This window comes from Pristiophorus japonicus, chromosome 27 (genome assembly GCF_044704955.1).
Source record: "Pristiophorus japonicus isolate sPriJap1 chromosome 27, sPriJap1.hap1, whole genome shotgun sequence".
Taxonomy (NCBI): Eukaryota; Metazoa; Chordata; class Chondrichthyes; family Pristiophoridae; genus Pristiophorus; species Pristiophorus japonicus.
Genome location: NC_092003.1, coordinates 22,379,382 through 22,392,145, shown reverse-complemented (window position 1 = coordinate 22,392,145; position 12,764 = coordinate 22,379,382). Strand labels below are relative to the sequence as shown.

The 12,764-nt window shown below is 47.3% G+C and overlaps 1 pseudogene; it reads right to left on the bottom strand.

Annotated features, from left to right (window-relative positions):
• LOC139239490 (zinc finger protein 84-like) overlaps positions 1-12,764 on the bottom strand; it is a 219,205-nt pseudogene that overhangs the window by 167,406 nt on the left and 39,035 nt on the right.

Below are 12,764 nucleotides of genomic sequence, written 5' to 3'. Positions count from 1 at the left end.
AGAGGAGCGTGCTCAGCGGACACCATCTTGGTCAGGACGGGTCTCGCAGTCCATTTGCGGCCCTTTGTGCAGGGACAAAGTGTGGGCGGGGCTTCAGGGTGGCTGTCAGTATGACTGGTCACATGTTTGTGCGTCCCTGAAAGGGCGTCTTGTTGTTCTCATTGTTGTCTGGTGACTTTGGGCCTGGACTCATCCTGTTGAGCCAGCCCGGGCTCACCCTGTAGGGCCTACCCAGGCTCAACATATGGGCCAGCCCGATCTCACCTTTTGGGCCAGATCACCCTAACGGGCCAGCCCACGCTCACAGTATCGGGCCAGCCCAGGCTTAACCTATTGGGCGAGCCCAAGCTCAATCTATTGTGCAGCAGAAACTCACCCTATTGGGCCAGCACAGGCTCACACTATCGGGCCAGCACAGGCTCTCCCTATCGGGCCAGTACAGGCTCACCCTATTGGGCCAGCACAGGCCAGCCCAGGCTCATCCTATAGTGCCAGCACAGGCTCATCCTATTGGGTCAGCCCAGGCTCACCCCATTTGGCCAGCCCAGGCTGATCCTATTGGGCCAGCACAGGCTCACCCTATTGGGCGAGCCCAGGCTCAACCTATTGTGCAGCAGAAACTCACCCTATTGGGCCAGCACAGGCTCACCCTATTGGGTCAGCCCAGGCTCATCCTATCTGGCCAGCACAGGCTCACCCTATTGGGCCAGCCCAGGCTCATCCTACTTGGCCAGCACAGGCTCACCCTATTGGGCCAGCCCAGGCTGATCCTATTGGGCCAGCACAGGCTCACCCTATTGGGCGAGCCCAGGCTCAACCTATTGTGCAGCAGAAACTCACCCTATTGGGCCAGCACAGGCTCACCCTATTGGGTCAGCCCAGGCTCATCCTATCTGGCCAGCACAGGCTCACCCTATTGGGCCAGCCCAGGCTCATCCTACTTGGCCAGCACAGGCTCACCCTATTGGGCCAGCACAGGCTCATCCTATTGGGCCAGCACAGGCTCACCCTATTGGGCCAGCACAAAAGGCCCAGTGACCAGCAGAGAAAATCAGCATCTGATTGATTTTATTCTCACTTTGCACACAGCGGGTGCAGGTCTGAACCCGAACATGTAAGCTGGAAATGATGAACATCGTTGGCCTTTGACTGTGGAAGAAGCAATGTTTGTCTGTTCTGTCTGTGAGAAAATATTTCAAACATCAGTGTGACTGGAAAAACACACATACATCCGAGTGAGAATGTTCCAGTGCACTGACTATGGAAAGAGCTTCAACCAGTTGCACAGCCTGGAAAAACATCGCACTATTCACAGCGGGGAGACACTACACGTGTTCTGTGTGTCGACGAAACTTCAACTGATCGTCCAACCTGGAGAGACACAAGGACACCTGTATCATGGAGAAACCATTGGAATACGGATACTGTGATTCCATTCCCTGTCTGATCTAGAAATGCATCGTCGCAGTCACACCGGGGAGAGGCCGTTCACCTCCTCTGTGTGTGGGCAGGGTTTCACTCAGTCATCCAACCTGCTGAAATTCCAGCGAGTTCACAGTGGGGAAGCGTGGGAAGCGATTCACTCAGTCATCTGAATTGCGAGTTAACAAGTGATTGCATGGGTTGAGTTATGTTGTTATTACTGCTGTTAATCACATCCTGACTGACTCGTATTCGTTCTGTCAGTTGGGACTTGTTTCTGCTGATGTTAATAACCTCTATAATTGGGCTGGAGTTTAATATTTTGATATTTCAAATAACACAGTGTGTCGATATTTGATATCTCCATGATAAGAAGAGACTAATTGATATCCTGTCACTGATTGCTTCATGTTGCGTCTTTTCTCCTTTCTAACTCTAGATTGTTTCAGTTCTCATGCTTTTGGTTACTCACAGGGACAAGTCCTAGTTCCCCATACCATCCAGAGTGCCTCTCTTTGCCTTGATGTCCAGGATACGTATAGCTAACACGCCTGGGATCACTAAGCAAAAAAAACAGTCTGTTAATAACTTTCAGCTACAGGACGTAGCGTGTACCCACAGCATATCTCTCACATTCGACGTGTGAATAGAGCATCACGCTTTCAATTTGAATTTGATTCCACTCGCTAAATATATCTTAAAAAAAATGTGCAAGTAAACCGATCACATCAAATAATTGGCAAAGGTTTACAGTCAACAAGATGAACAAGTAAAAACATCACGGCCCAATAACACAGCTCTATATTCACAGGAGAAAGTTTGTTTTCTAAGTTCTCGAATGTCAGTTGGTGATATGAGAGACTGAATCACTTTCCACACTCAGCTGGTAAATGGCCTCTCTCTGATGTGTTTCCACCCGACGCGCATCTGCATCTATTCCCACTGTCCCCACATTTACAGTGTTGAGTCAGCTGGGCACACGAGTCTCACAGCTAGACGATTGGTTGCAGGTGCATCCACACACAGAACATGTGTCCTGTTTCTCACCGCTGTGATTGGTGTTTTTCCAAAGCCTGATGATAAGGTGATCCTGATGAATCAGGTGACTCTCTCAAATCTTGACGCGATGTTTGTTTTGAGTTTCCCAGCTGCAGATCCTCCCCTTCTAATACCCTGCAAATGGAGGTTACAAAAGTTTACTTTAAGTACAGGATAGAAGTTCAGAACAGACAATTCTAGATTCTATAGAACATTCTGTCCCCTCCTAAGCTGTAAATCCCTTATTTTAGACACTCTCCCTCCATCCTTACAGTCTAAATTCAACATTCATTTCATCGTCGGCGAGTTGTTTTCTCCAGAAAGTGCTGAATCTGGCTGGGTGCAATTCCACACACATTTCTGAAACTCTGGTGCCTCACCATCAATCGACTCAGTGAGTGCCAGCGGGATTTTCACTGTGGTAGGCATCAGAGCCAAGTTCAAACCTGCCCTCAAATGACATCCACACACTTCCCAGTTGATGTCACTGGATCGATATCAAAAGCAGGGGCAGTGGTTAATTTTTACTCATATTTAGCCCAGTGGGACAATTATAACCCCTGAGCTGCTGCCTTGGCTGAGATCAACTAACAGCCCAGATAAAGGATCGAACTTGGGACCTTCCCAGTCAGTATTGCAGTGTGTTTTAAAATTTGGGGGGTTGGGGGAGGGTTAGAAAGAATATTTTGAAATGCATTTTACTCCACCTTTAAAAAAACTTTCATCGCACTGCACAATTCTGAAAACTTTCCAAATTAGACAAGCAAGTCAAATGGATGATAGAAACAATGAGACATTTTAGAAAGACGCAAATCACTGAAATAGGCAGCTTTACAATCACTGCACAGTGCAGAAAGGAGCGACTGTTAATGGGAGCTCAGTTCATGAAGTTCTCCGACACTCCGAGGTAAGCTGGACTGTTCCTAAAAGTATAAATAGACAGAGAAAAGGGAGACCCTGTCCCTTTAAATACCTGCTTCATTTCCCCAGGCAGTGGGAGGAGCAACAGCGGGCGGTCTCTTTATATCCTGACGCAGCAAGCACTGCCGGATGGGCTCCCGCAGAGTCCTAAAATCCTACGAAATAATTCGCTTCAGGCTAAGCACAACAACTGAAAAGTGTGCACAATAGGTCTTTGCAATTATCTATCTTTGTCTGTGTGTGTAAATAAAACACATCATTCTAATGTTTGCTAGTCAATACCACAGAGATAAGTTATTATCGTCATCAGCTATTTTCCAGCATTTTATTTCCTATTATTTACAATGTAATTGCAGAGCGTTTAATCCCTTTACCATTAATTGATGACCCATTGTCTTGTGCGCTCTTGTTTATAAAATGATGTCACACTGACCATTACGTTACCAAGGTGATCATGCATGTCCGCACTATTCAGTGGGAAAGGGGATTAAATCTCACCGAGGGTAATGAGCAGCCCCCCCCACCAGTCCCTGTATTTTTTTGCCCAGTGATCACCTCACCATCACACAGAAGCTCCTCAGATTTACCTCCAGTGAGGATGACTTGAGTAAGTGATGTTAAAAATGAAATTGTAGGTGTGAAAGAGGAGTTGGGTGAGGGGTTTGGATAGTAGGGATGAGCGAGGTGTCGGGGTGAGGGGTTTGGAGAGTAGGGCTGAGGGAGGTGTTGGGGTGAGATGTTTGGAGAGTGGGGTGAAAGAGGAATTGGGATGAGGATGTGAGAGAAATGGGGTGATGGAGGAGTTGGAGTGAGGGGTTGGAGAATAGGGGTGAAGAGGTGTATGAGCGAGGGAGATTTACTGCCCATTAATCACCTCCGTTCAACTAAGATGGGGTTTATTTTTCCTTTAAAATGATTTTATCGTGTGTTTCACTGAAGTTAGACACGTGGGGCTGCAGTTCCTTGCAGGCTCTGGGCTGTTTCTGGTGAACTAATGTGGTATCATTCTGTGCTGAAAGCGCTGCTGGTTTTGCGGGTTTGCCCTCAGTCCCAGCGACGAGGTGCTGTTGATACCAAATCCAGGATCCACTTACATTGTGACACGAAATCCAGAGACCACCTACATTGTGACATGAAATCCAGGGGCATCATAGAGTGTGACTCCAAATCTAGGGACCACTTACACGAAGTCATCAAATCCAGGGACCCCTTAAACTGAGGCATCAAATCCAGGGACACATACCGTAACACCAAATCCAGGGACTAGTTACAATGAGACGTCAAATCCAGGATTAATTGCATTGTGACACCAAATTGAGGGATTATTAATACCGTGACAAGAAATTCAGGGAGCAGTAACACTGAGGCATCAAATCCAGGGATCATTTACACGGAGACTCCAAAATTACATGGGATATAAGGCATAGAATTGGGCCATTCGGAAACATAGAAACATAGAAACATAGAAAATAAGTGCAGGAGTATGCCATTCGGCCCTTCTAGCCTGCACCGCCATTCAATGAGTTCATGGCTGAACATTCAACTTCAGTACCCCATTCCTGCTTTCTCGCCATACCCCTTGATCCCCCGAGTAGTAAGGACCTCATCTAACTCCTTTTTGAATATATTTAGTGAATTGGCCTCAACAACTTTCTGTGGTAGAGAATTCCACAGGTTCACCACTCTCTGGGTGAAGAAGTTCCTCTGCATCTCGGTCCTAAATGGCTTACCCCTTATCCTTAGACTGTGACCTCTGGTTCTGGACTTCCCCAACATTGGGAACATTCTTCCTGCATCTAACCTGTCTAACCCCGTCAGAATTTTAAATGTTTCTATGAGGTCCCCTCTCATTCTTCTGAACTCCAGTGAATACAAGCCCAGTTGATCCAGTCTTTCTTGATAGGTCAGTCCCGCCATCCCGGGAATCAGTCTGGTGAACCTTCGCTGCACTCCCTCAATAGCAAGAATGTCCTTCCTCAGGTTAGGAGACCAAAACTGTACACAATACTCCAGGTGTGGCCTCACCAATGCCCTGTACAACTGTAGCAACACCTCCCTGCCCCTGTATTCAAATCCCCTTGCTATGAAGGCCAACATGCCATTTGCTTTCTTAACCGCCTGCTGCACCTGCATGCCAACCTTGAATGACTGATGTACCATGACACCCAGGTCTCTTTGCACCTCCCCTTTTCCTAATCTGTCACCATTCAGATAATAGTCTGTCTCTCTGTTTTTACCACCAAAGTGGATAACCTCACATTTATCCACATTATACTTCATCTGCCATGCATTTGCCCACTCACCTAACCTATCCAAGTCGCTCTGCAGCATCACAGCATCCTCCTCGCAGCTCACACTGCCACCCAACTTAGTGTCATCCGCAAATTTGGAGATACTACATTTAATCCCCTCATCTAAATCATTAATGATCAGTGTAAACAGCTGGGGCCCCAGCACGGAACCTTGCGGTACCCCACTAGTCACTGCCTGCCATTCTGAAAAGTACCCATTTACTCCTACTCTTTGCTTCCTGTCTGACAACCAGTTCTCAATCCATGTCAGTACACTACCCCCAATCCCATGTGCTCTAACTTTGCACATCAATCTCTTGTGTGGGACCTTGTCGAACGCCTTCTGAAAGTCCAAATATACCACATCAACTGGTTCTCCCTTATCCACTCTACTGGAAACATCCTCAAAAAATTCCAGAAGATTTGTCAAGCATGATTTCCCTTTCACAAATCCATGCTGACTTGGACCTATCATGTCACCTCTTTCCAAATGCACTGCTATGACATCCTTAATAATTGATTCCATCATTTTACCCACTACCGATGTCAGGCTGACCGGTCTATAATTCCCTGTTTTCTCTCTCCCTCCTTTTTTAAAAAGTGGGGTTATATTGGCTACCCTCCACTCCAAAGGAACTGATCCAGAGTCAATGGAATGTTGGAAAATGACTGTCAACGCATCCACTATTTCCAAGGCCACCTCCTTAAGTACTCTGGGATGCAGTCCATCAGGCCCTGGGGATTTATCGGCCTTCAATCCCATCAATTTCCCCAACACAATTTCCCAGCTAATAAGGATTTCCCTCAGTTCCTCCTCCTTACTAGACCCCCCGACCCCTTTTATAACCGGAAGGTTGTTCGTGTCCTCCTTCGTGAATACCGAACCAAAGTACTTGTTCAATTGGTCCGCCATTTCCTTGTTCCCCGTTATGACTTCCCCTGATTCTGACTGCAGGGCACCTACGTTTGTCTTTACTAAGCTTTTTCTCTTTACATATCTATAGAAACTTTTGCAATCCGTCTTAATGTTCCCTGCAAGCTTCTTCTTATACTCCATTTTCCCTGCCCTAATCAAACCCTTTGTCCTCCTCTGCTGAGTTCTAAATTTCACCCAGTCCCCGGGTTCACTGCTATTTCTGGCCAATTTGTATGCCACTTCCTTGGCTTTAATAATATTTCTGTGGAGAAGGAGCCCGGCCGTGGGACAGGTGTAAATTTAATGCGGTCTCCGCTCCTTCTGGAGAGGCTTTGGTGGCTCTGAAAAGGGCGTTTCGCGTCAGGTGTTTACAAGTTGCGATTTTTAATTTTACTTCTTTCTGGGACTTCTAGCTGCTTTCTTAGGCTTTTACGTTTAACATTACAGCGTTGGTCTTTTGGGGGGCCTTGGTCTTCTTGGCGGGAGCCATTTTCTGACTGATGCATTTATTTGTACTAACTGAAAAAGGCAGCCATTTCTCTGATTGGCTCTCCATTATCACATGATCTATTGCTAATTGGTCGCCTTAGAGGATAAGCCATACCCTGTAGTTCATCTGGAATGTGTAACTGGAACCGCCCAAGGATTTCCAAGTTGTAATACGATCCATTTTGAATTCAAATGCCACAGAGGACAGGTCTCCTCAAAAACCAAGTTCCAGCCGAAGGCACATTGTGCCTCTGCTGGCTCTTTGACACAGCGGCTGTGCTTAATCACAAACCTCCGCTCTTCTGTCCATAATCCTGTAGGTTACTCATTGGGGGGGAGGGGTGGCTGCTGAAACTCGGGGAGGGGTGGGTGCAGACACTGGGGGAGGGTGGATGCAGACACTGGGGAGGGGTGAGTGTAGACACTGGGGGAGGGGTGGGTGCAGACATTGGGGTGGGGTGGGTGCCGACACTGGGGTAAGGATGGGTGCAGACACTGGGGGAGGGGTGGGTGCAGACACTGGGGAAGTGTGGGTGGCGACACTGGGGGAGGGGTGGGTGCCGACACTGGGGAAGAGGTGGGTGCAGACCCAGGGGGAGTGGTGGGTGCCGACACTGGGGAGGGGTGGGTGCAGACACTGCAGGTGGGATGGTTGAAGACACTGGGGAAGGGGTGGGTGCAGACACTGGGAGAAGGTTGGCTGCCAACACTGGGGGCGGTTGGATGCAGACACTGGGGGAGGGTAAGTGCAGACACTGGGGGAGGAGTGGGGGCAGACACTGGGGGAGGGTAGGTGCAGACACTGGGGGAGGAGTGGGTGCAGACACAGGTGGACACTTGGCGCCTTTCTTGGCCGTAACTGTTCTCCCCGCCAGTGGGAGGAGGCTCAATGGCCTCCATCTTGGGCTGGGCGCCCAGCGGAGCGGGCTCAGCTACCGCCATCTTGGTCAAGGCGGGGCTCACGGCACATGCGCGGCCCTTTGTGCAGGGACAAAGTGTGGGCGGGGCTTCAGGGTGTCTATCGGTTTGATTGGTCACATGTTTGTGCCCAGGTCAGTGACCCCTGAAAGGAAGTCTTGTTATTCTGATTGTTGTCTGGCGTCTCTGGGCCCGGGCTCAACCTATTGGGCCAGCCCAGGCTCACCCTATTGGGCCAGCACAGGGTCACACTATTGGGCCAGCCCAGGCTCACCCTATTGGGCCAGCCATGGCTCATCCTATTGGGCCATCCCAGGTTCACCCTATTCGGTCAGCCCGGCTGATCCTATTGAGCCAGCCCAGGCTGATCCTATTGGGCCAGCCCAGGCTCACCCTATTGGGCCAATACTGGCTAATCCTATTGGGACAGCCCGGGCTCAGCTTATTGGGCCAGCCCAGGCTCACCTTATCGGGCCAGCACAGGCTCACGCTATTGGGCCAGCCGGGTCTCAACCTATTGGGCCATCCCGGGCTTACCCTATTGGGCCAGCCCAGGTTCACCCTGTTGGGCCAGGCCGGTCTCACCCTATTGGGCCAGCACAGGCTCACCCTATTGGGCCAGCACAGGCTCACCGTATTGGGCCAGCACAGGCTCACCGTATTGGGCCAGCACAAAAAGGTCAGTGACCAGCAGAGAAAATCAGCAGCTGATCGATTTTATTCTTACTCTGCGCACAGCGAGTGCTGATCTGAACGCAACCATGTCAGCTGGAAATGCTGAACATCATCGGCCTTTGTATGTGGAAGGAGCAATGTTTGTCTGTTCTGTCTGTGAGAAAATATTTCAAACATCAGTGTGACTAGAAAAACACACACACAGCCGGGTGAGAGTGTTCCAATGCACTGACTGTGGAAAGAGCTTCAACGAGTTTCACGGCCTGAAAAAACATCGCACCATTCACAGCGGGGAGAAACTACCCGTGTTCTGTGTGTCGACGAAACTTCAACTGATCGTCCAACCTGGAGAGACATAAGGACACCTGCATCATGGAGAACCCGTGGGAATGTGGAGACTGTGGGAAGGGATTCAGTTCCCGTCTGATCTAGAAATTCATTGTCGCAGTCATACCGGAGAGAGGCCGTTCACCTGCTCTGTGTGTGCGCAGGGGTTCACTCAGTCATCCAACCTGCTGAAACTCCAGCGAGTTCACACTGGGGAAGTGTGGGAAGGGATTGACTCTGTCATCTGAATTGCGAGTTCACAAGTGACTGCATGGGATTCGGTTCTACTGTTATTACTGCTGTAAATCGCATCCTGACTGAATCGTGTTTGTTCTCTCAGTTGGGACTTGTTTCTGCTGATATTACTAACCCCGAAATCTGGGATGGAGTTTAATATTTTCATATTTCAAATAATACAATGTGTCGATATTTGTTATGTCCATGATAAGAGGGGCCTAATTGATATCCTGTTACATTTTGGTCCTTTTCTCCTTTCTAACTATAGATTGTTTCAGTTCTCAGACCTTTGATTACTCTCAGGGACAAGTCCCAGTTCCCCATACCCTTCAGCGTGCCTCGATTTGCCTTGGTGTCCAGAGTAGGGATAGCTATCACGCCTGGGATCACTGAACACAAAACAAAGTCTGTTAATCCCTTTCAGCTACAGGACTTAGCGTATTCCTGGCAGCATCTCTCTCACCTTTGATGTGTGAATAGAGCATCGTGCAAATTTGGTTTCAATTTAAATTTGAATCCACTCAATCAATGTATTTAAAGAAAAATGTACTAGTAAACCGATCACATCAAGTAATTGGCAAAGGTTTACAGTCAACAAGATGAACAAGTAAAAACATCACGGTCCAATAACCCAGCTTTATATTCACAGGAGAAAGTCTGTTATCTAAGTCCTCGAATGTCGTTGGTGATATGAGAGACTGAATCACTTTCCACACTCAGCTGGTAAACGGCCTCTCCCTGATGTGTTTCCACCCGACGCGCATCTGCATCCATTCCCACTGTCCCCACATTTACAGTGTTGAGTCAGCTGGGCACATGAGTCTCACAGGTAGACGATTGGTTGAAGGTGCATCCATACACAGAACATGTGTCCTGTTTCTCCCCGCTGTAATTGGTGTTTTTCCAAAGGCTGATGATAAGGTGATCCTGATGAATCCGCTGAATCTCTCAAATCTTGACGTGATGTTTGGTTTCAGTTTCCCAGCTGTAGACCCTCACCTTCTATGTGACAGAAGTTGTTACTTTTAAGTACAGGATAGAAATTTCCACTGTGGTAGGCATCAGAGCCGAGTCCAATCCTGCCCTCAAATGACATCCACACACTTCCCAGTTGAGGTAATTTCCCAGTTGAGGTCATTGGATCGGTATCAAGTGCAGGGGCACTGGCTAATTTTTAATCATATTTAGCCCAGTGGTACCGAGGACAATTATAACCCCTGAACTGCTGCCTTGGCTGAGATCAACGAACAGACCAGATCAAGGATCGAACTTGGGAACTTCCCAGTCAGTATTGCAGAGTGTTCTAAAATTTGGGGGCTTGGAGGAGGGTTAGAAATAATATTTTCAAACACATTTTACTCCAGCTTTAAACAAAACTTTCGTCACACTGCACAATTGTGAAGTCTTTCCAAATTCAAGTCAAATGGATCATCACAAAGAGTGAGACATTTTAGAAAGGCGCAAATCACTGAAATAGACAGCTTTACAATCGCTGCACAGTACAGAAGGGAGCGACTGTTAATGGGAGCTCGGTTCGTGAAGTCGTCCGATACTCCGAGATAAACTGGACTGTTACTTCAAGTATAAATAGGCAGACAAGAGGGAATCCCTGTCCTTTTAAATATCCGCCCATTCCCCCAGGTGTGGGAGGAGCAACAGCGCGCGGACTCTTTATGTCACAGGAGAAAGTCTGTTATCTATGTCCTCGAATGTCAGTTGATGAGATGATGGTTAGTTGGCGGAATCACACAGCAAGCACCACCGGATGGGCTCCCGCCGGGTCCTAAAGCCCAAAAAATTTTTCGCATCAGGTTAAGCACAACAACTGAAAAGTGCACACACAAAGTCTTTGCTATATATGTGTGTGTGTGTGTGTAAACAAAACACATCATAATGTTTGCTAGTGAATCCTAGATAGATAAGCTATTATCTTCGCCAGTTATTTTCCAGCATTTTATTTCCATTATTAACAATGTAATTGCAGAGTATTTAATACCTTTACCATTTATTGATGACCCATTGTCTTGCGTGATCTTGTTTAGAAAGTGATGTCACACTGACCATTCCGTTACCAAGGTTTCCGTCTGTGCGCAGTATTCAGTGGGAAAGGGGATTAAATCTCACCGAGGGTAATGAGCTGCCACCCACCAGTCTCTGCACTTTATTGTCCAGTGATCACTTCACCATCAAACAGAAGCTCCTCAGATTTACCTCCAATGTGGATGACTTGTGTAAGTGATGTTTAACATTAAATTGTAGAAATAAAAGAGGAGTTGGGTGAGGAGGTTTTGGAGAGTAGGGTTGAAAGAGGAGTTAAGGTTAGGGTGTGAGAGAAATGAGGTGATGGAGGAGTTGGGGTGAGGGTTTTGGAGACTAGAGGTGAAAGAGTAGTTGGGGAGAAGGAGTTGGAGAGTAGGGTGAAGACGGTGTATGAGTGAGTGGGATTAACTTCCCATTAATTGCCTCTGTTGAACTATGATGGGGTTTATCTTTCCTTTAAAATGTTTTGTATGGTGTGTTTCACTGAAGTTAGCCGTGGGGCTGCAGTTCCTTGCAGGCACTGGGCAGTTTCTGGTGAAATAACGTGGGCTGTGTTAATTGGGAATAGATTTGAGTAGGATCATTCTGTGCTGAATGCGTTGCTGGGCTGCGGGTTTGCCCTTAGTCCCAGTGACAAGGTGCTGTTGATATTAAATCCAGGAACCACTTACATTGTGACTCCAAATCCAGAGACCACTTACACTGATGCATGAAATTCAGGGACCTCTTACAATGAGGCACCAAATCCAGGGACCAATTACAATGAGACATCAAATCCAGGATGAATTATATTGTGACACCAAATTGAGGGATTAATAATATCATGATATAAAATCCAGGGACCAGTAACACTGAGACATCAAATCCAGGGACCACTCACACTGAGACGACAACATTAAATAGAATATATGCCACAGAAATGGGCCATTCGGATTAACCAGTCCATGTCGGTGTTTATGCTTTGCTCGGGAATTAGAGATCCTCAGTATGGGGAATGGTCATGCCGGTGAATACAGCTCTAGTTAGAAGGAAAGATGGGTAATGAATGAAGATATGATGGTGGAATCAGACGGTGACTGGTGGGGCCTAGTGACAGATTATTGTCAGAAGTCCTTTACAGGCAGGTTGATAATTAGATGTAAACAGCACAACAATTGTTCATGTCCAAAAATCCCAAATGTTTATTTTTCTATGATAAATGTACAGATGTGAAAGAAAGGAGGAAATGAGACTTTCAAGGAACCTTCTTTCCTGCACATGAACACATTGTGAGGCTGTTTTGTGTCTCGTCTGTGTGAAGTTAAAAACATGAAATGGAAAAGGGCCTGTCCAGTGACACTTATATTCCCAATGGTGCTTTCTAAGTTAATCACTATATCCTAAGCCAAATATCCTACTGACTACACCAACCACTAATCCCAATCCTAACAAATAACTACAAACCACAGTCACTAACCCCCAAACCTACATCTAAACCCAGCCCCTAAACA